The following is a 19,962-nucleotide window of genomic DNA, read 5'->3' as shown; positions in this document are numbered from 1 at the left end:
CAGGGTGGCCAAGCCCTTCTCAATCCTCAAGGTAGTTTGAATCAGATATCCAAGCTGATCTTGCTTGGTATTCAACAAGGCCTAAGATGCCTCTTCAACAGTTGGCATCCTTGCAGCTTTCTCTGCCCTTGCCTTTTCTCTATTCTCATGTGCTTGAGCTGAAGATGGTTCATTTTCATCCATCACCACAGTGTTGTCTTCAAATTCAGGATATATGGGCAGGTGCTCCTTATCCAAAAGATATGTGCATGTGCCCATCTTTGAGTTGATGAGCTCCTGAATTTGTGGGGCATACCCACAACTTCTCTTCTGGTCAGCAGCAGTCCTCTTGATTGTCTCAACAATCAAACTCATGACCTTGAACTTTTGTGGGACATCAAATATGTGCAGCAAGTTTATAGCATGTCATCTGGTCATCTTGTGATCACCTGACTTGGGTAGCAGTGTGTGCCTTAGAATCCAGTTTATGGTAGGCAGACCAGACAATAAGTAGTGGACAGATCCAAACTTATGTGTATCCAAAGCAGCATCTGGGATCTCTTTGTACATGTTGGCCATTGTGTTGTGGTCTTTCTTCTTCTCAGCATATACATCCAAGTCATCTTCATGCTCTGCAGGGGCATTGATCAACTGAGCCCATTCATCAACAATCGACTGGTACCCAGTACCCTTATACATCCAAACGATCTTCCCCATCTGGATAGAAATGGGCAGTGGAGTAGAAATGCATGATCAGCTCATCATTCCACTTGGTGAGCTTTTGTGCAACGAATTCATCAACTCCACATGCCTTAAAGCTGTCATACACTCCAGGATAGTGATCTTCATTTTTTGGATGTATTCCCAATCCACCCATTTCATGTCACATACAATGGGCTTCTTGTCAAGCAACACTGTCTCATAGAAGTCCTGTTGTTCCTTAGTGTGAAACCTGTAGTCCACAGCAGTTCTTCTCCTGATAGCATATGGATCAGACTGTCTCCATAGTATCAATCCTGCATCCTTCCTGATTTTCATGTTTCCTGCATCTGGATGAGCATCATTATGGTCAGGGATCTTGGGTTTCAGCTTCCTCAACACTATTGAGTCATCATCTTCTTCAGCAGCTTCAGGCACCGGGGCCTTGTTCTTTTCCTCAGCAGAAATGTTTCTAGTGCTTCTCTTGGGCTTCTAAGCTAGAGCAGTTGCCTTGGGAGCAGCTTTGGGCTTAGATGGAGCAGCCCCTGATCTGATTGCATCTCCCATAAGCTTTTGAGCTTTGGGTGCTGGTGCAGCATCCTCTTCCTCTTCATCATCATCTCTCATAATTGATGATCTCCCAAGCACTCTAGCAGTGGTCTTCTTGACCCTTTCCTTCCTTTTCTTGCCTTCTTTCTACCTCTTGAGCACGGCGTTGGTTTTCCCTGAAGAGGAAGGGATGATGCAGCAAAGTAGTGTAGGTATTTCCCTCAGTTTTTGAGAACCAAGGTATCAATCCAGTAGGAGGCTGCGCGCAAGTCCCTCATACCTGCACAAAACAAATAAATCATCGCAACCAACGCAAATAGGGGTTGTCAACCCCTATGAGGCCACTTACAAGAGTGAGATCTGATAGATATGATAAAGATAATATTTTTGGTATTTTTATGATAAAGATGCAAAGTAAAATAAAGGCAAAGTAAATAGCAAAGTAGTAGGAGAACAATATGATGAAGATAGACCCGGGGGCCATAGGTTTCACTAGTGGCTTCTCTCGAGAGCATAAGTATTCTACGGTGGGTGAACAAATTACTGTTGAGCAATTGATAGAATTGAGCATAATTATGAGAATATCTAGGCATGATCATGTATATAGGCATCACGTCCGAGACAAGTAGACCGACTCCTGCCTGCATCTACTACTATTACTCCACTCATCGACCGCTATCCAACATGCATCTAGAGTATTAAGATAAAAACAGAGTAACGCCTTAAGCAAGATGACATGATGTAGAGGGATAGACTCATGCAATATGAAGAGAACCCCATCTTGTGATCCTCGATGGCAACAATACAATATGTGCCTTGCTGCCCTTACTGTCACCGGGAAAGGACACCGCAAGATTGAACCCAAAGCTAAGCACTTCTCCCATTGCAAGAAAGATCAATCTAGTAGGCCAAATCAAACTGATAATTCGAAGAGACTTGCAAAGATAACCAATCATACATAAAAGAATTCAGAAAAGATTCAAATATTGTTCATAGATAGACTTGATCATAAACCCACAACTCATCGATCTCAACAAACACACCGCAAAAAAAAGATTACATCGAATAGATCTCCACAAGAGAGGGGGAGAACATTGTATTGAGATCCAAAAAGAGAGAAGAAGCCATCTAGCTACTAACTATGGACCCGTAGGTCTGAGATAAACTACTCACACTTCATCGGAGGGGCTATGGTGTTGATGTAGAAGCCCTCCGTGATCGATGCCCCCTCCGGTGGAGCTCCGGAACAGGCCCCAAGATGGGATCTCATGGATACAGAAAGTTACGACGGTGGAATTAGGGTTTTGGCTCCTGTTCTGATCATTTGGGGGTACATGGATATATATAGGAGGAAGAAGTACGTCGGTGGAGCAACAGGGGGCCCACGAGGGTAGGGGCGCACCCCCTACCTCATGGCCTCCTGTTACGTGCCTTGGCGTAGGGTCCAAGTCTCCCGGGTCTTATCTGTTGAGAAAATCACGTTCCCGAAGGTTTCATTCCGTTTGGACTCCGTTTGATATTCCTTTTCTTCGAAACCCTAAAACAGGCAAAAAATAGCAATTCTGGGCTGGGCCTCCGGGTAATAGGTTAGTCCCAAAAATAATATAAAAGTGGATAAGAAAGCCCAATAATGTTTAAAACAGTAGATAATATAGCATGGAGCAATCAAAAATTATAGATACGTTGGAGACGTATCAAGCATCCCCAAGCTTAATTCCTGCTCGTCCTTGAGTAGGTAAATGATAAAAACGGAATTTTTGATGCGGAGTGCTACTTGGCATAATTTTAATGTAATTCTTCTTAATTGTGGTATGAATATTCAGATCCGAAAGATTCAAGACAAAAGTTCATATTGACATAAAAATAATAATACTTCAACATACTAACTAAGCAATTATGTCTTCTCAAAATACATGGCTAAAGAAAGTTATCCCTACAAAATCATATAGTCTGGCTATGCTCCATTTTCACCACACAAAATATTTAAATCATGCACAACCCCGATGACAAGCCAAGCAATTGTTTCATACTTTTGACATTCTCAAAACTTTTTCAATTTTCACGCAATACATGAGCGTGAGCCATGGACATAGCACTATAGGTGGAATAGAGTGGTGGTTGTGGAGAAGACAAAAAGGGAGAAGATAGTCTCACATCAACTAGGCGTATCAACGGGCTATGGAGATGCCCATCAATAGATATCAATGTGAGTGAGTAGGGATTGCCATGCAACGGATGCACTAGAGCTATAAGTATATGAAAGCTCAAAAAGAAACTAAGTGGGTGTGCATCCAACTTGCTTGCTCATGAAGACCTAGGGCATTTTGAGGAAGCCCATCATTGGAATATACAAGCCAAGTTATATAATGAAAAATCCCCACTAGTATATGAAAGAGATAACATGAAAGACTCTCTACTATGAAGATCATGTTGCTACTTTGAAGCACAAGTGTGGTAAAAGGATAGTAGCATTGCCCCTTCTCTCTTTTTCTCTCATTTTTTTCTTTTTTTATTTGGGCCTTTTCTCTTTTTTATGGCCTCTTTTGTTTCTCTCTTTTTTTTGTCCGGAGTCTCATCCCGACTTGTGGGGGAATCATAGTCTCCATCATCCTTTCCTCACTGGGACAATGCTCTAATAATGATGATCATCACACTTTTATTTTTCTTACAACTCAACAATTACAACTTGATACTTAGAACAAAATATCACTCTATATGAATGCCTCCGATGGTGTACCGGGATATGCAATGACTCATGAGTGACATGTATGAAAGAACTATGAATGGTGGCTTTGCCACAAATACAATGTCAACTACATGATCATGCTAAGCAATATGACAATGATGGAGTGTGTCATAATAAACGGAACGGTGGAAAGTTACATGGCAATATATCTCGGAATGGCTATGGAAATGCCATAATAGGTAGGTATGGTGGTTGTTTTGAGGAAGGTATATGGTAGTTGTTTGATACCGGCGAAAGGTGCACGGTATTAGAGAGGCTAGCAAAGGTGGAAGGGTGAGAGTGCGTATAATCCATGGAATCAACATTAGTCATAAAGAACTCACATACTTATTGCAAAAATCTACAAGTTATCAAAGCAAAGTATTACGCGCATGCTCCTAGGGGGATAGATTGGTAGGAAAAGACCATCGCTCGTCCCCGACCGCCACTCATAAGGAAGACAATCAAAAAATAAATCATGCTCTGACTTCATCACATAACGGTTCATCATACGTGCATGCTACGGGAATCACAAACCTCAACACAAGTATTTCTAAAATTCACAACTACTCAACTAGCACAACTTTAATATCACCATCTTCATATCTCAAAACAATTATCAAGTATCAAACTTATCATAGTATTCAACACACTCATAAGAAAGTTTTATTATTAATCTTGTATACCAAGCATATCAGGATTTTAAGCAAATTACCATGTTATTTAAGACTCTCAAAATAATATAAGTGAAGCATGAGAGATCAATAGTTTCTATAAAACAAATCCACCACCGTGCTCTAAAAGATATAAGTGAAGCACTAGAGCAAAATTATATGACTCAAAAGATATAAGCGAAGCACATAGAGTATTCTAACAAATTCCAAATTATGTATGGCTCTCTCAAAAGGTGTGTACAGCAAGGATGATTCTGGTAAACTAACAAGCAAAGACTCAAATAATACAAGACGCTCCAAGCAAAACACATATCATGTGGCGAATAAAAATATAGCTCCAAGTAAAGTTACCGATAGAAGTAGATGAAAGAGGGGATGCCTTCCAGTGCATCCCCTAGCTTTGGCTTTTAGGTGTCCTTAAATTATCTTGGGGGTGCCATGGGAATCCCCAATCTTAGGCTCTTGCCACTCCTTGTTCCATAATCCATCAAATCTTTACCCAAAACTTGAAAACTTCACAACACAAAACTTAAAGTAGAAAATCTCGTGAGCTCCGTTTGCGAAAGAAAACAAAAGACCACTTCAAGTTACTGTAATGAACTCATTCTTTATTTATATTGGTGTTATACCTACTATATTCCAACTTCTCTATGGTTTATAAACTATTTTACTAGCCATAGATTCATCAAAATAAGCAAACAACACACAAAAAACAGAATCTGTCAAAAACAGAACAGTCTGTAGTAATCTGTAGCTAGAGCAAGATCTAGAACCCCAAAAATTCTAAAATAAATTGCTGGACGTGAGGCATTTATCTATTAATCATCTGCAAAAATAATTAACCAAATAGCACTCTCCAAATAAAAATGACAGCAGTTCTCATGAGCGCTAAAGTTTCTGTTTTTTTACAGCAAGTTCAACAAGACTTTCCCCAAGTCTTCTCAATGGTTCTACTTGGCACAAACACTACTTAAACACAAAAAACACAACCAAAACAGAGGCTAGATAATTTATTTATTACTAAACAGGAGCAAAAATCAAGCAATAAAAAGAAAATTGGGTTGCCTCCCAACAAGCGCTATCGTTTAACGCCCCTAGCTAGGCATAACAAGCAAGAATAGATCTAGGTATTGCCATCTTTGGTAGGCAATCCATAAGTGGCTCTCATAATAGATTCATAAGGTAATTTAATATATTTTCTAGGAAAGTGTTCCATGCCTTTCCTTAATGGAAATTGGAATCTAATATTTCCTTCCTTCATATCAATAATTGCACCAATCGTTCTAAGGAAAGGTCTACCAAGAATAATAGGACATGAAGGATTGCAATCTATGTCAAGAACAATAAAATCTACGGGCACATAATTCCTATTTGCAACAATAAGAACATCATTAATTCTTCCCATAGGTTTCTTAATAGTGGAATCCGCAAGGTGCAAGTTTAGAGCGCAATCATCAAAATCACGAAAACCTAACAAATCACACAAAGTCTTTGGAATCGTGGAAACACTAGCACCCAAATCACATAAAGCATAGCATTCATGATCTTTAATTTTAATTTTAATAGTTGGTTCCCAGTCATCATAAAGTTTTTTAGGGATAGAAACTTCCAATTCAAGTTTTTCTTCATAAGATTGCATCAAGGCATCAACGATATGTTTAGTAAACGCTTTATTTTGACTATAAGCATGAGGAGAATTTAGCACAGATTGCAACAAGGAAATACAATCAATCAAAGAGCAATTTTCATAGTTAAATTCCTTGAAACCCATAATAGTGGGTGAGGGAGTCCTGGATTAGGGGGTGTCCGGATAGCCGGACTATACCTTCGGCCGGACTCCTGGACTATGAAGATACAAGATTGAAGACTTTGTCCCGTGTCCGGAAGGGACTTTCCTTGGCGTGGAAGGCAAGCTTGGCGATACGGATATGTAGATCTCCTACCATTGTAACCGACTCTGTGTAACCCTAGCCCTCTCCGGTGTCTATATAAACCAGAGGGTTTTAGTCCGTAGAGATATACAATCATACCATAGGCTAGCTTCTAGGGTTTAGCCTCTCTGATCTCGTGGTAGATCTACCCTTGTACTAACCATATCATCAATATTAATCAAGTAGGACATAGGGTTTTACCTCCATCAAGAGGGCACGAACCTGGGTAAAACATCATGCCCCCTGCCTCCTGTTACCATCCGCCTAGACGCACAGTTCGGGACCCCCTACCCGAGATCCGCCGGTTTTGACACCGACATTGGTGCTTTCATTGAGAATTCCTCTGTGCCGTCGTCATCAGGAAGGATGCCTCATCCCGTCTTTCAAGATGGCACCGTTGCTAAGGGAGCTTTGGCTGTCGGCCAAACCCTCCGGCTAGGTGGTTTCCTTATGACTGCCTGTTCGGCTGCTGCGCCGACGATGACCTCTCGGGTCATCGAAAGCAATCTTCACGTCAGCTCGGAATTCGCCGAGCAGCTAGATCCAATGGAGCTCTCTTCCCTAAACGAGCTCTTGGATCACATCGCCGCCCTGGGAGTCGCTACGGATTACGACCAGATTGGGCCTAAACCCAATCTGAGAGAGATTAACTCTCCCCAGGTCGCCCATCATGTTGCCGTGGTAGAGGGACAGTGCAGCGACCCTTCATCTATCTTAAGGACTAGCTATGTCCGGATTCCCAATCCCTCCAAGCCGGATACCCGCAGAGGGGAGGACATCACTGAAGACCTGAACTTAAAGTCAGGTGACGGGCTAGATTCATTGGACAGCATCCAAGAATCCAAACTTTCGAGTTCAGAAACTCGTTGGCCTCTGGATCTCAGATTGGGTGAGGTTTTGGATTTGATTCCACCCACCCACCCGTACATAAGCGATCTATCCCAAGTTAGGCAAGAGCCCGAAGAAACAGTACATCATTACTGGGCCAGATTCCTCCTGGTTATGAACAGGATAAAGGACTGCCGCGAGGAAGGCGCAATTTCATTCTTCTGCAATAATTGCATGGACAAGGGAATCCTCATCGCCATAAGTCGCCATGATATTACATGCTTCGCTGACTTGGCGTCCATAGTACGAAAGTACTGTGCGATGGAAAGCGCCTGGAAAACCGAAATAAAATTTTGGGACAATTCGGCCCTGAATACAAACCCAGTCCGAAATAAAAGGGTGCATCATCGCCAGACACCCGGGTTCAATACCAAAAAGCAAAAGCCCTCTACAGGGCACGGAACCGTACTGGAAGGATGGCTTAATGGACCCTGTAAAATTCACAGTGCAGAGGGCGCCACACCAACTCACAGCCTTAGAGCATGTTGGATACTCTGGCAGGTGGCAAAAATTGGCGAAGATCTTCTAATTCCAGAAGCCACAGAAAGCCACCCCAGAGACACCAGTACAGTATTAACAGTCTTCGAGACTTTCGCATCAAATAATATGAGAAAAAGAACACTCCGCAGCCTTGCCGAAGTCTACCAAGTAGCAACAATAAACCCATGGAGTGACACGGCTATTACTTTTAACGCCAGTGATGAACCTAAATTCCGAACAGCCCGAGCACCAGCTGCATTGGTCCTTAGTCCAATAGTGGACGACTTTCGTCTTACCAAGGTACTCATGGATGGCGGCAGCGGATTGAACCTCATTTATGAGGAAACCCTTCAAAAAATGGAAATAGACTGGAACCGCATTGAGCGAAGTAGCACAACCTTTAGAGGAATAATCCCCAGTTGAGAAGCACGCTGCACAGGAAAAATCACACTAGATGTGGTGTTCGGCACGCCGGATAATTACAGGTCCGAAGAGGTCACGTTCCAAGTGGCCCCGTTCAGTAGCGGATACCATGCTCTGCTAGGGCGGGAAGCGTTTACAATCTTCCAAGCAATACTCCGTTACAAGTACATGAAGCTCAAGATGCCCGGGCCTAACGGAATCATCACTCTCGCTAGTGATCCGGACATAGCACTCCGCACCGAAAACAAGACAGCCGCACTGGCCCTCGAGGCGCTATCCGAAGCCCTAGCGGCTGAGGAACTGACTGCGCTGTGCTCCACGGTGAATAGGGACGATGTGATACTCGACAAAAGATCCAAGTCCACCTCCTTTAAACCGGCGGACGAAATAGTCAAATTCCAGGTCCATCCAACGGACCCCAATAAAACAGCTTCCATCGGGGCACAGTTAAACCCTGATGTAGACGCCGCATTGCGAGAGTTCCTACGAGAGAACTGGGACATTTTCGCCTGGCACCCTTCAGACATGCCAGGAATGCTTAAATATCCTAAAAGGATTCAAGCCAGTCAAACAGGCTCTTCGGCGTTTTTCCGAACCTAAGAGACAGGCCATGGGAGAGGAACTAGCCAAGCTATTGGAGGCCGGATTCATCAAAGATATAAAACACCCGGACTGGCTAGCAAACCTGGTGATGGTACCAAAGAAGGACAAATCCTGGCGCCTGTGCGTTGATTTTAAAGACCTTAACAAGGCTTGCCCAAAGGATCCCTTCCCCCTCCCCCGCATCGATCAAATTATCGACGCTACCGCAGGACACGATTCGTTGTGTTTCCTCGACGCATACTCCGGCTACCATCAAATAAAGATGGCAGAGTCAGACCAAGCCGCAACGACATTCATCACACCATACGACCCATTCTGCTTCAACACAATGCCCTTCGGGCTCAAAAACGCCGGCGCAACATATCAGCGGATGATTCAGACATGTCTGGCAAACCAGATCGGCAAAACAGTAGAGACATACGTAGATGATGTGGTCGTTAAAACAAGACATGTCGAATCTCTAGTAGACGACTTGAGGCTAACATTCGATAACCTCCGAACATACGACATCAAGCTCAACCCGGAAAAATGCATTTTCGGTGTTCCAGCCGGAAAGCTCTTGGGCTTCATTGTATCCTGTAGAGGAATTGAAGCAAATCTAGCCAAGATCCAAGCTCTGTCACAATTGGATATTCCGAAGGACCTCAAACAAATACAAAAATTAACCGGATGCGTGGCGGCTCTAAGACGCTTTATCTCCCGCTTGGGAGAAAAGGCCCTACCCCTTTACCGCCTCCTTCGGCGCACCGAACACTTCGAGTCGACGGATGCAACCACGGCCGGACTCGAAGAAATAAAAGCCATCTTGGCAACAAACCCAGTCCTGGCCGCGCCAAACATTGGCGAACCAATCTATTATACATTGCAGCAACCCATCAGGTCGTAAGCGCAGTGCTCGTCGTCGAACGAGAAACGGACGGACACAAATTCCCCCTTCAAAAGCCGGTCTACTATGTGTCCACTGTCCTTACTCCGTGCAAGTCATGGTACCCGCATTATCAAAAGATTGCGTACACGGTATTTATGGCATCCCCGGAAGCTGCGACACTACTTTTAAGAGTGTTCAATAACAGTAGCCTCGGAAGTGCCACTTAACGATATTATAAACAACCGCGACGCGACAGGCCGGATTGCCAAATGGGCCATTGAGCTCCTCCCGTTCGACATAACTTACAAGCCACGGCGAGCTATCAAGTCGCAAGTTTTGGCCGACTTCGTCACAGAATGGACGGAGGCCGAACTCCCTAAAGAGTACAGCACATATTCAAACTGGGTCATGCACTTCGACGACTCCAAAATGTTGGCCGGTCTAGGGGCTGGTGTCGTTTTGACGCCCCCCACAGGAGACACAGTTCAATACGTACTCCAGATAATGTACATAGACTCCAACAATGCAGCCGAATATGAGGCCCTTTTACATGGTCTCCGGATGGCAGTATCCATGGGCATTCAACGCCTAGAGGTGCGCGGGGACTCGAACCTCGCAATATCCCAAATAAATGCAGACTTTGATGCCAAGGATCCAAAAATGGCAGCTTATCGCAATGCCATCCTAAAAATGTCAGCTCGGTTCGAAGGGCTTGAATTTCACCATATAGCCCGGGAAAATAATCAGGCGGCAGATGTCCTGGCACGCATCGGCGCAAAACGCGATGTAGTCCCCCCAACATCTTCTTGGAAAGGCTGTTCAAGCCATCCGTAGTATGGGAAGGGGAACCTGACAATAACAGCCCGGACCCAACCGCACTGCCCGACACCGAACACTCTGACATAATTGGAGGCTCTGCCAATGAAATAACACCTTCAGCCCACGTAATAATGGCCGTCATCGCCCCGTGGACTGAACCATTCCTCGCCTACCTTACTAGGTAGGAACTCCCCAAGGACCAAAATGAGGCACGCTGCATAGTGCGGCGATCTAAAGCCTATAAAGTCCATGAGGGAGAGCTTTATAAGAAAAGCACTACCGGAGTCCTTCAAAGGTGCATCTCCGAAGAGGAAGGGCGGAACCTCCTGGCCGAAATTCATGCTGGACTCAGCGGTCATCACGTTGCAGCTCGGTCCCTTGCAAGCAAGGCCTTCCGTACAGGCTTTTATTGGCCGACGGCCCGGGCAGACGCCCAGGACTTAGTCCAACGATGCGTCGGTTGCCAACTTTTTGCAAACCAAAGCCATATGCCACCCACCGCCCTCCAAACTATCCCCATCACTTGGCCCTTCGCGGTCTGGGGGCTTGAAATGGTTGGACCCCTTAAAGGCGGAACCCACAAGAAAAAATACTTACTGGTCATGGTGGATAAGTTCACCAAATGGATAGAAGCCAAGCATGTTAAGACGGCCGAATCCGGACCGGTGATAGACTTTATATCCGGGGTTGTACACCGTTACGGTGTCCCCCACAGCATCATCACTGATAATGGCACGAACTTTACAGCCGACAAGGTAAAACTCTGGTACAAAAACATGGGCATCAAGCTCGATTATGCTTCCGTCTATCACCCACAAACTAACGGCCAGGTCGAACGTGCAAATGGTCTTATCATGAGCGGCATCAAACCCAGATTAGTGCGGTCCCTTAAGGAATCTAATACGCACTGGGTAGAGGAGCTCGACTCCGTACTCTGGGGGGTGTGGACCACGCCGAATCGCACCATCGAATACACACCATTCTTCATGGTGTACGATGCAGAGGCAGTTTTCCCCTGTGACATAATTCATGACTCACCTCGAGTGCGCATGTACGAAGAAAGAGAAGCCGAGCTCGATCGGCAGGACAGTTTGGACGCCTTGGAGGAAGAGCGTGACGTGGCAAAAACCCGTTTCACATTCTATCAACAGTAGGCTCGAAGATACCAAACCAGAGAAGTACGGGCCAAAAATTACAACGTTGGCGAATTAGTTCTACGTCTGCCGGACAAGAAAAAGGACAAACTCAAGCCCAAGTGGGAAGGTCCCTTCATAATTGACCAAGTCCTGACTGGTGGAGCGTACCGCGTGCGAGATGCATCGGATAACCGACTCGAGCCGAACCCATGGAACGCAGCCCGTCTCCGAAGATTCTATGCCTAGCGCCGGACTCTGTGTTCGTCTCCTTCCTCTGTCCATTTTTTATATACTTTCTGTCTTACATTTCTCTCCTTCTCCCCCTCTCTCTCTTATAGCCTTTAAAGGCTCATAAAGTGACGCGCTATCCGCGCTCATTAAACCTGGGGGCTTCTTTACACAGAAGCTTATTTATACGGGCTTCATGCCCAACACATGTGTCACAATTCTGCATGTACCTTTTATTCACCATTATATGCATCGATATGACTTAATTTTGGCCAAGCTGGGTTGCCTGGCTCCTGTGCTTACCCCTACGTTCCCGATTGTTCGGCTAGGTGGTAAAGGGAGCACCTCTGCGATTGTTACTGCCGGGTCAGCCGGATGTGTACCTCAGACTGGGTGAAGCCGAAAGCTAACGTTCTTAAGGGAATATTCGGTCGGTGAACTAAAGATGATCTTTTTTACTTATTTATCTATACGCCCCCAGATGTTTTTCCTGCGTCTCTTTTCGCAGAATGGACATGCACTTTAGGGCATGCCTCCCAGGGAAAGGAACCTCTAACGGAACTATTCTCCCTGGAATATGTTTCTTACTAACCATGTAATATAACATAGCTAGTTGGGCACTTGTCTGTTCAAGCACTAATGACCCCTACGCCTGGTCTCCATGCATACCCCGGTTCTTATATAACCGCGAGGGTATTCAGACACACTCCAGACCGTCAGGTCCCGAGGTTGAATAGAAAAGGTCGGCCATGACAAACGATCTACAATCCGGCTAGAAGGCATTACACATGTCAATTAAAATTACATAGTCAATCTGACTGATTGTATTCCTCTTCAATACCATCTAACAGGCTGTCTAGTTTACAGTCCTATTGGGAATACTTTGCGGCCAATTTTACTTGGCCGTATACTAAGCTCACAGGGATCTCCTTCCCATCGGGCCCCACGGGTTCGACTTCGGCCATATGGTTTGGGTCAGCATTCGTGTACCGCGTCTTGACCATGGCCCATGCCTCCCTGGCGCCTTGACGGCAGGCCGACATCTTCCACAATCGGAAGCGCCGCCGCGCTCCCTTCAGCTTCTCTACAAGCTCTCCAAGGCCTTCGGGCATGGAAACGGATGGCCACAAGGCCTGGGCGACGCCTTGCATCACCTGCCGAACTCGCTTGTGCAGTTGTGAGAGCTCGGGAAGAAGGTCACCCGTAGAACCGGGCATTTCCTCTGCAGGACGACCTATTAGCATACCTACAGACATTACTCTGTTCGTCGACTTCCTCGCCGAACTCTTTTTTCAAAGTTCGTTTAATCACTTACTAAATATGCCACGTCGAAGCCGCTGATTCTCCTTAACGGAGTCCAACAGCTGGGCACGAACATCCTTCAGTTCAACGCCCAGCTTGGTGTTGGCATCTTGGAGATCGTTCTTCTCCCACCTCACCTTTGTCAGCACACTCTCACCAGCCTTCAGCTGGCGTAGGAGTTGTTGCTTTTCCGGACTTAATCCGGCGCCATCTGTAATTTCATTTGTCAGATTTGCACCCACGCCGCACTTCGCAAAATACTTATCTTTCGAAGCGTATATTACCAGAGGGGGTCTCCTCGGGCTCCCCTGCCGCGGCTAGTGCGGCCTCAAGTTGGGCTTTACACTATTCCAGCTCCTGGGGCAGTAGGGTATTCTTTTCTGTAAGAACCTGCATAACAAATGATCCTTAAATCAGTTATTCTAACTATTTCAAGTCTCGGGGGCTACTGTACATATATAATTACCAAAATTTTCTTACCCGTATGTATTTTACATATTGCTCCGTGGCTCTGGCTAGACCATTTTGAACGGCACGGAGGTACGCATCTCCCAAATTAAAGGCATCCAATGCCTCTTGGGAGAAACAAGCGTCGCGAAGAACTGTCCGGCGACGCCTGTGGTTCATGGCACTCTCCACCTCGGAATTGGTGGCAGACAGCCTGTCCGCATCCTCAATCGGAGGAGCGTCCGGTGCGTGCCTTGTGTTCGCCTCTGCTTTCGGACCAGGCTTTGGAGCCTGGCTGGTGGAGGCGCGATTGGCAACCTCTCCGTATATAGTCCGGCGAGGTCTCTTCGTCCTGAAGAGAGCACGAGTGTTAATATGCCTTGAAGGAATAACACCTGGGAATAAGATGGCGCGCTATACCTTTGCGCCGGGATCTTAGTCCGGACCGCACCTCTTTTCAGCCCGCGGGGCCATGCCGCCCCTCGTTGGCTAGTCACCGCAGGCTCAGCCTCCCGTCTCAAGGACCTCCCCTGCAAAACACGGTTGTCATACGGCAATCGAAAACACGCGAGGATAGATCCCTTTTCAAAGTGCTGGGACTTCGGTCTCAGTTACCTGTGAGGCTGGGAGTAGCTCTGGTTAATCGGCCGTAATGGCCACCAAGGCGTTGTCCTTGCTCAATTGATGAAACACCCCATCAATCAGCTCCACAAATAAGTTCGGATCCTCGTGAGAGGCCGGGTCGAGGGACCGTCCCGGATCCTCGGGTTGTGGAGGAGGGTTGTTTATTTCTTTAACAGCCTGGCGCAGTTCCTGCGTTGAAGTCGTTAGACTGAATATTTAACGATGGGAATATAAAACGGATGGGCAAGTAAAAGTGTCCACTTACCCAACTTGGGGGATTGTACATAGAAAATCCACCCTGTGGGTTAACGCGGAGAAATTCCTCCTCTTCTCCCTTGTACAAAGCGGACAAGATCTTTATTAGAGCGGCAGCCGAATCCGGCCCCTTACGACCGTCGCGGGTGGCGTCGTCCTCCTTGTTGAAGTCCCACATGGGGTGGCCTCTATACTGAAGCGGCTACACCCCTCGCATGATGCATGCGGCCATGACCCCGATCATGGTCAGTCCGGAATGAGCTAACAATCTTATCCGGCCCATTAGGTAAAGAACGTCCTTGTCACTTTCCCTCTGAGGGCTCCATGGACGCCAGCTTAGGCGCTTCTTTAGGGGAGCACTGTCAAACTCAGGGAGGCCGATCCGGACAGGATCCGATAGCGGGACGTCCTCTATATAAAACCATTCCGAAGGCCAGTCCTCGGACGCCTTCTTTGGGGTTCCGGATAGATATCCGGTCCTGGCGATGCGCCACACTTCTGCTCCGCCCACTTGATATATTGACCCCTCCTGAGAACGGGGCACAAGGCAGAATAGCCTTTTCCACAGCGTGAAATGAGCCTCGCAGCCCAAAAATAGCTCACAAAGGGCTACGAAGCCCGCGATATGCAATATGGAGGCAGGCGTGAGGTTGTGCAGCTGGAGGCCATAGAACTCCAGGAGCCCCCGGAGAAACGGATGAATTGGAAATCCGAGCCCTCTTATTAAGTAAGGAACAAGGCATACCCGCTCTCCTTTAGAGGGATTGGGGGCGCTCTCCGCTTGCTCTCCGCCATTATAGGTGGCAAGTCCGGCTCGAACCGGGACCATATAGGCCGGGGGGAGAAATCCCTTGGTCTAGAGCGTCACTAGCTCGCTGTGCGGGATGGAGTGTCTCTCCCGATCTCCAGGTTGAGGGCTGGAAGGGCGAGAGGAGGAGCTGCGGCGGCCGGCCATGATAGAATGGACCTTTGTCGGATACGCTCTCATGAATACTCGCGGAGGGGAGAAGGTGTGGTTTGGATCTAAATCCTCGTCCCCTTAAATAGGCGGCTCATTCACGCGTCTTGTGGTGTAAATGTAAAAACACCCTGACTTTTCGTACTCGTTTGACACATGGAAGACGACCATTATTGGGTGTAGAAGCCAAGGAGCGCTACATTTACAAGAAACCGGACATTATTCAACAGGTACACGGAATTTGGAGGAGAACCCGCCTTGCAATGCCGAAGACAATCTGCGCGCCGGACTCGTCGTCATTGAAGCATGGTTCGGGGGCTACTGAGGGAGTCCTAGATTAGGGGGTGTCCGGATAGCCGGACTATACCTTCGGCCGGACTCCTGGACTATGAAGATACAAGATTGAAGACTTTGTCCCATGTCCGGAAGGGACTTTCCTTGGCGTGGAAGGCAAGCTTGGCGATACGGATATGTAGATCTCCTACCATTGTAACCGACTCTGTGTAACCCTAGCCCTCTCCGCTGTCTATATAAACCGGAGGGTTTTAGTCCGTAGAGATATAGAATCATACCATAGGCTAGCTTCTAGGGTTTAGCCTCTCTGATCTCGTGGTAGATCTACTCTTGTACTACCCATATCATCAATATTAATCAAGTAGGACGTAGGGTTTTACCTCCATCAAGAGGGCCCGAACCTGGGTAAAACATCATGTCCCCTGCCTCCTGTTACCATCTGCCTAGACGCACAGTTCGGGACCCCCTACCCGAGATCCGCCGGTTTTGACACCGACAGTGGGTTTAGCAACATCTAGGGTTTTAATTTCTTCGATCCCACTTTTATCAAATTTAGCATCAAGATCAACAAATTCCGAATTCTTGGAACGCCTTCTAGGTAAAGGCGGATCATATTCAGTCCCATCATTATCAAGATTCATATTGCAAAACAAAGATTTAATAGGGGACACATCAATTTTTTTTAGATCTTCATCATTATTTTCATAGAAACTAGAAGAACACGCTTTTATAAAGGCATCTTTCTTAGCATGCATCCTAGCGGTTCTTTCTTTCCACTCATCAATGGAAATTCTCATGGCTTTGAGAGACTCATTGATATCATGCTTAGGTGGAATAGATCTAAGTTTCAAAGAATCAACATCAAGAGAAATTCTATCAACGTTCCTAGCCAAATAATCAATCTTAAGTAATTTTTCTTCAATCATAGCATTAAAATTCTTTTGTGAAGTAATAAATTCTTTAATATTAGATTCAAAATCAGAGGGCATCTTATTATAATTTCCATAAGAATTGATGTAGGAATTACCATAATTATTAGAGGGATTACTAGGATAACGCCTAGGATTAAAATTTCCTCTATACGTGTTGTTACCAAAATTGTTCCTACCAACAAAATTCACATCCATAGATTCATTATTATTCTCAATCAAAGTATACAAGGGCATATCATTAGGATCAGAAGAAACACTCTTATTAGCAAATAGTTTCATAAGTTCATCCATCTTTCCACTCAAAACATTAATTTCTTCTATCGCATGCACCTTTTTATTAGTAGATCTTTCAGTGTGCCATTGAGAATAATTAACCATAATATTATCTAGGAGTTTAGTAGCTTCTCCTAAAGTGATTTCCATAAAAGTGCCCCCCGCGGCCGAATCTAAAAGATTTCTAGAAGCAAAATTCAATCCGGCATAAATTTTTTGAACAATCATCCAAAAATTTAAACCATGAGTAGGGAAATTACGTATCATTAATTTCATTCTCTCCCAAGCTCGTGCAACATGTTCATGATCAAGTTGCTTAAAGTTCATAATATCGTTTCTAAGAGAGTTGATCTTAGCGGGAGGAAAATACTTTGAGATAAAAGCATCTTTGCACTTGTTCCATGAATCAATACTATTTTTAAGCAAAGACGAAAACCAAGCTTTAGCATGACCTCTAAGCGAAAAAGGAAATAACTTCAATTTAACAATGTCATTATCCACATCTTTCTTCTTTTGCATGTCACAAAAATCAACGAAGCTATTAAGATGGGTAGCGGCATCTTCACTAGGAAGGCCGAAAAATGGATCCTTCATGACAAGATTCAGCAAAGCAGTATTAATTTCACAAGATTCAGCATCGGTAAGAGGAGCAATCGGAGTGCTAATAAAATCATTGTTGTTGGTATTGGTGAAGTCACACAATTTAGTATTATCTTGTGCCATCGTGACAAGCAAACAAACTAACACACAAGCAAACAAAGAGGCAAACGGGCAAAAAGAGGCAAATCGAGAGAGAGAGAGAGGGAGGATAGAGAGAGAGGGCGAATAAAATGACAAGGGTGAAGTGGGGGAGAGGAAAACGAGAGGCAAATGGCAAATAATGTAATGCGGGATATAAGGGTATGTGATGGGTACTTGGTATGTTGACTTTTGCGAAGACCTCCCCGACAACGGCGCCAGAAATCCTTCTTACTACCTCTTGAGCACTGCGTTGGTTTTCCCTGAAGAGGAAGGGATGATGCAGAAAAGTAGCGTAAGTATTTTCCTCAGTTTTTGAGAACCAAGTTATCAATCCAGTAGGAGGCTACGCGCAAGTCCCTCGTACCTGCACAAAACAAATAAGTCCTCGCAACCAAAGCAAATAGGGGTTGTCAATCCCTATGAGGCCACTTATGAGAGTGAGATCTGATAGATATGATAAAGATAATATTTTCGGTATTATGATAAAGATGCAAAGTAAAATAAAGGAAAAGTAAATAGCAAAGTAGTAGGAGAACAATATGATGAAGATAGACCCGGGGCCATAGGTTTCACTAGTGGCTTCTCTCGAGAGCATAAGTATTCTACGGTGGGTGAACAAATTACTATTGAGCAATTGACATAATTGAGCATAATTATGAGAATATCTAGGCATGATCATGTATATAGGCATCACGTCTGAGACAAGTAGACCGACTCCTGCCTGCATCTACTACTATTACTCCACTCATCGACCGCTATCCAGCATGCATCTAGAGTATTAAGTTAAAAACGGAGTAACGCCTTAAGCAAGATGACATGATGTAGAGGCATAGACTCATGCAATATGAAGAAAACCCCATCTTTTTATCCTCGATGGCAACAATACAATACGTGCCTTGCTGCCCTTACTGTCACCGGGAAAGGACACCGCAAGATCGAACCCAAAGCTAAGCACTTCTCCATTGCAAGAAAGATCAATCTAGTAGGCCAAACCAAACTGATAATTCGAAGAGACTTGCAAATATAACCAATCATACATAAAAGAATTCAGAAAAGAATCAAATATTGTTCATAGATAGACTTGATCATAAACCCACAATTCATCGATCTCAACAAACACACCGCAAAAATAAGATTACATCGAATAGATCTCCACAAGAGAGGGGGACAACATTGTATTGAGATCCAAAAAGAAAGAAGAAGCCATCTAGCTACTAACTATGGACCCGTAGGTCTGAGATAAACTAGTCACACTTCATCGGAGAGGCTATGGTGTGTTGATGTAGAAGCATTCCGTGATCGATGCCCCCTCCGGCGGAGCTCCGGAACATGCCCCAAGATGGGATCTCGTGGATACAGAAAGTTACAGCGGTGGAATTAGGGTTTTGGCTCCTGTTCTGATCGTTTGGGGGTACGTGGATATATATAGGAGGAAGAAGTACGTCGGTGGAGCAATAGGGGGCCCACGAGGGTGGGGGCGCGCCTTGTAGGGTAGGGTGTGCCCCTACCTCGTGGCCTCCTGTTACGTGCCTTGGCATAGGGTCCAAGTCTCCCGGGTCTTATCTATTGAGAAAATCACGTTGAAGGTTTCATTCCGTTTGGACTCCGTTTGATATTCCTTTTCTTCGAAACCCTAAAACAGGCAAAAACAACAATTCTGGGCTGGGCCTCCGGTTAATAGGTTAGTCGCAAAAATAATATAAAAGTGGATAATAAAGCCCAGTAATGTTTAAAACAGTAGATAATATAGCATGGAGCAATCAAAAATTATAGATACGTTGGAGACGTATCACTTCTCCAGCTGCCTCTTCAGATGGCTTGGAGGTTTCAGCAGTGGATGCTCTGGCCTTAGACATGGGGTCTCTCTTTGCTGGTGCCTTCTTATGCATCCCTGGCTTGACTGTGGCAGCTGAGCCATACTCCTTTTTCAGCACCTTTTTCTTTGAAGTGGCCTCATCCTCAATAGCCACTTAATCTTCATCCTGTGAATCAGAAGTTCTCTTCTTCCTTATCCTGGTAGCAGCCTTTGGCAAGTTTCTTGGTGTGCTCCTGCTGCCATCATCAGAAGAACTGGAGGAACTAGTGCCCTCACTCAGCTGAACTTGCTCCTTAGACTTGTTTTGGCTGTCACTTT

The sequence above is a fragment of the Triticum dicoccoides genome, chromosome 2A (genome assembly GCF_002162155.2).
Source record: "Triticum dicoccoides isolate Atlit2015 ecotype Zavitan chromosome 2A, WEW_v2.0, whole genome shotgun sequence".
Classification (NCBI taxonomy): Eukaryota; Viridiplantae; Streptophyta; class Magnoliopsida; order Poales; family Poaceae; genus Triticum; species Triticum dicoccoides.
The sequence above is the reverse complement of the archived record's forward strand: the minus strand, read 5'-3'. Positions refer to the sequence as shown.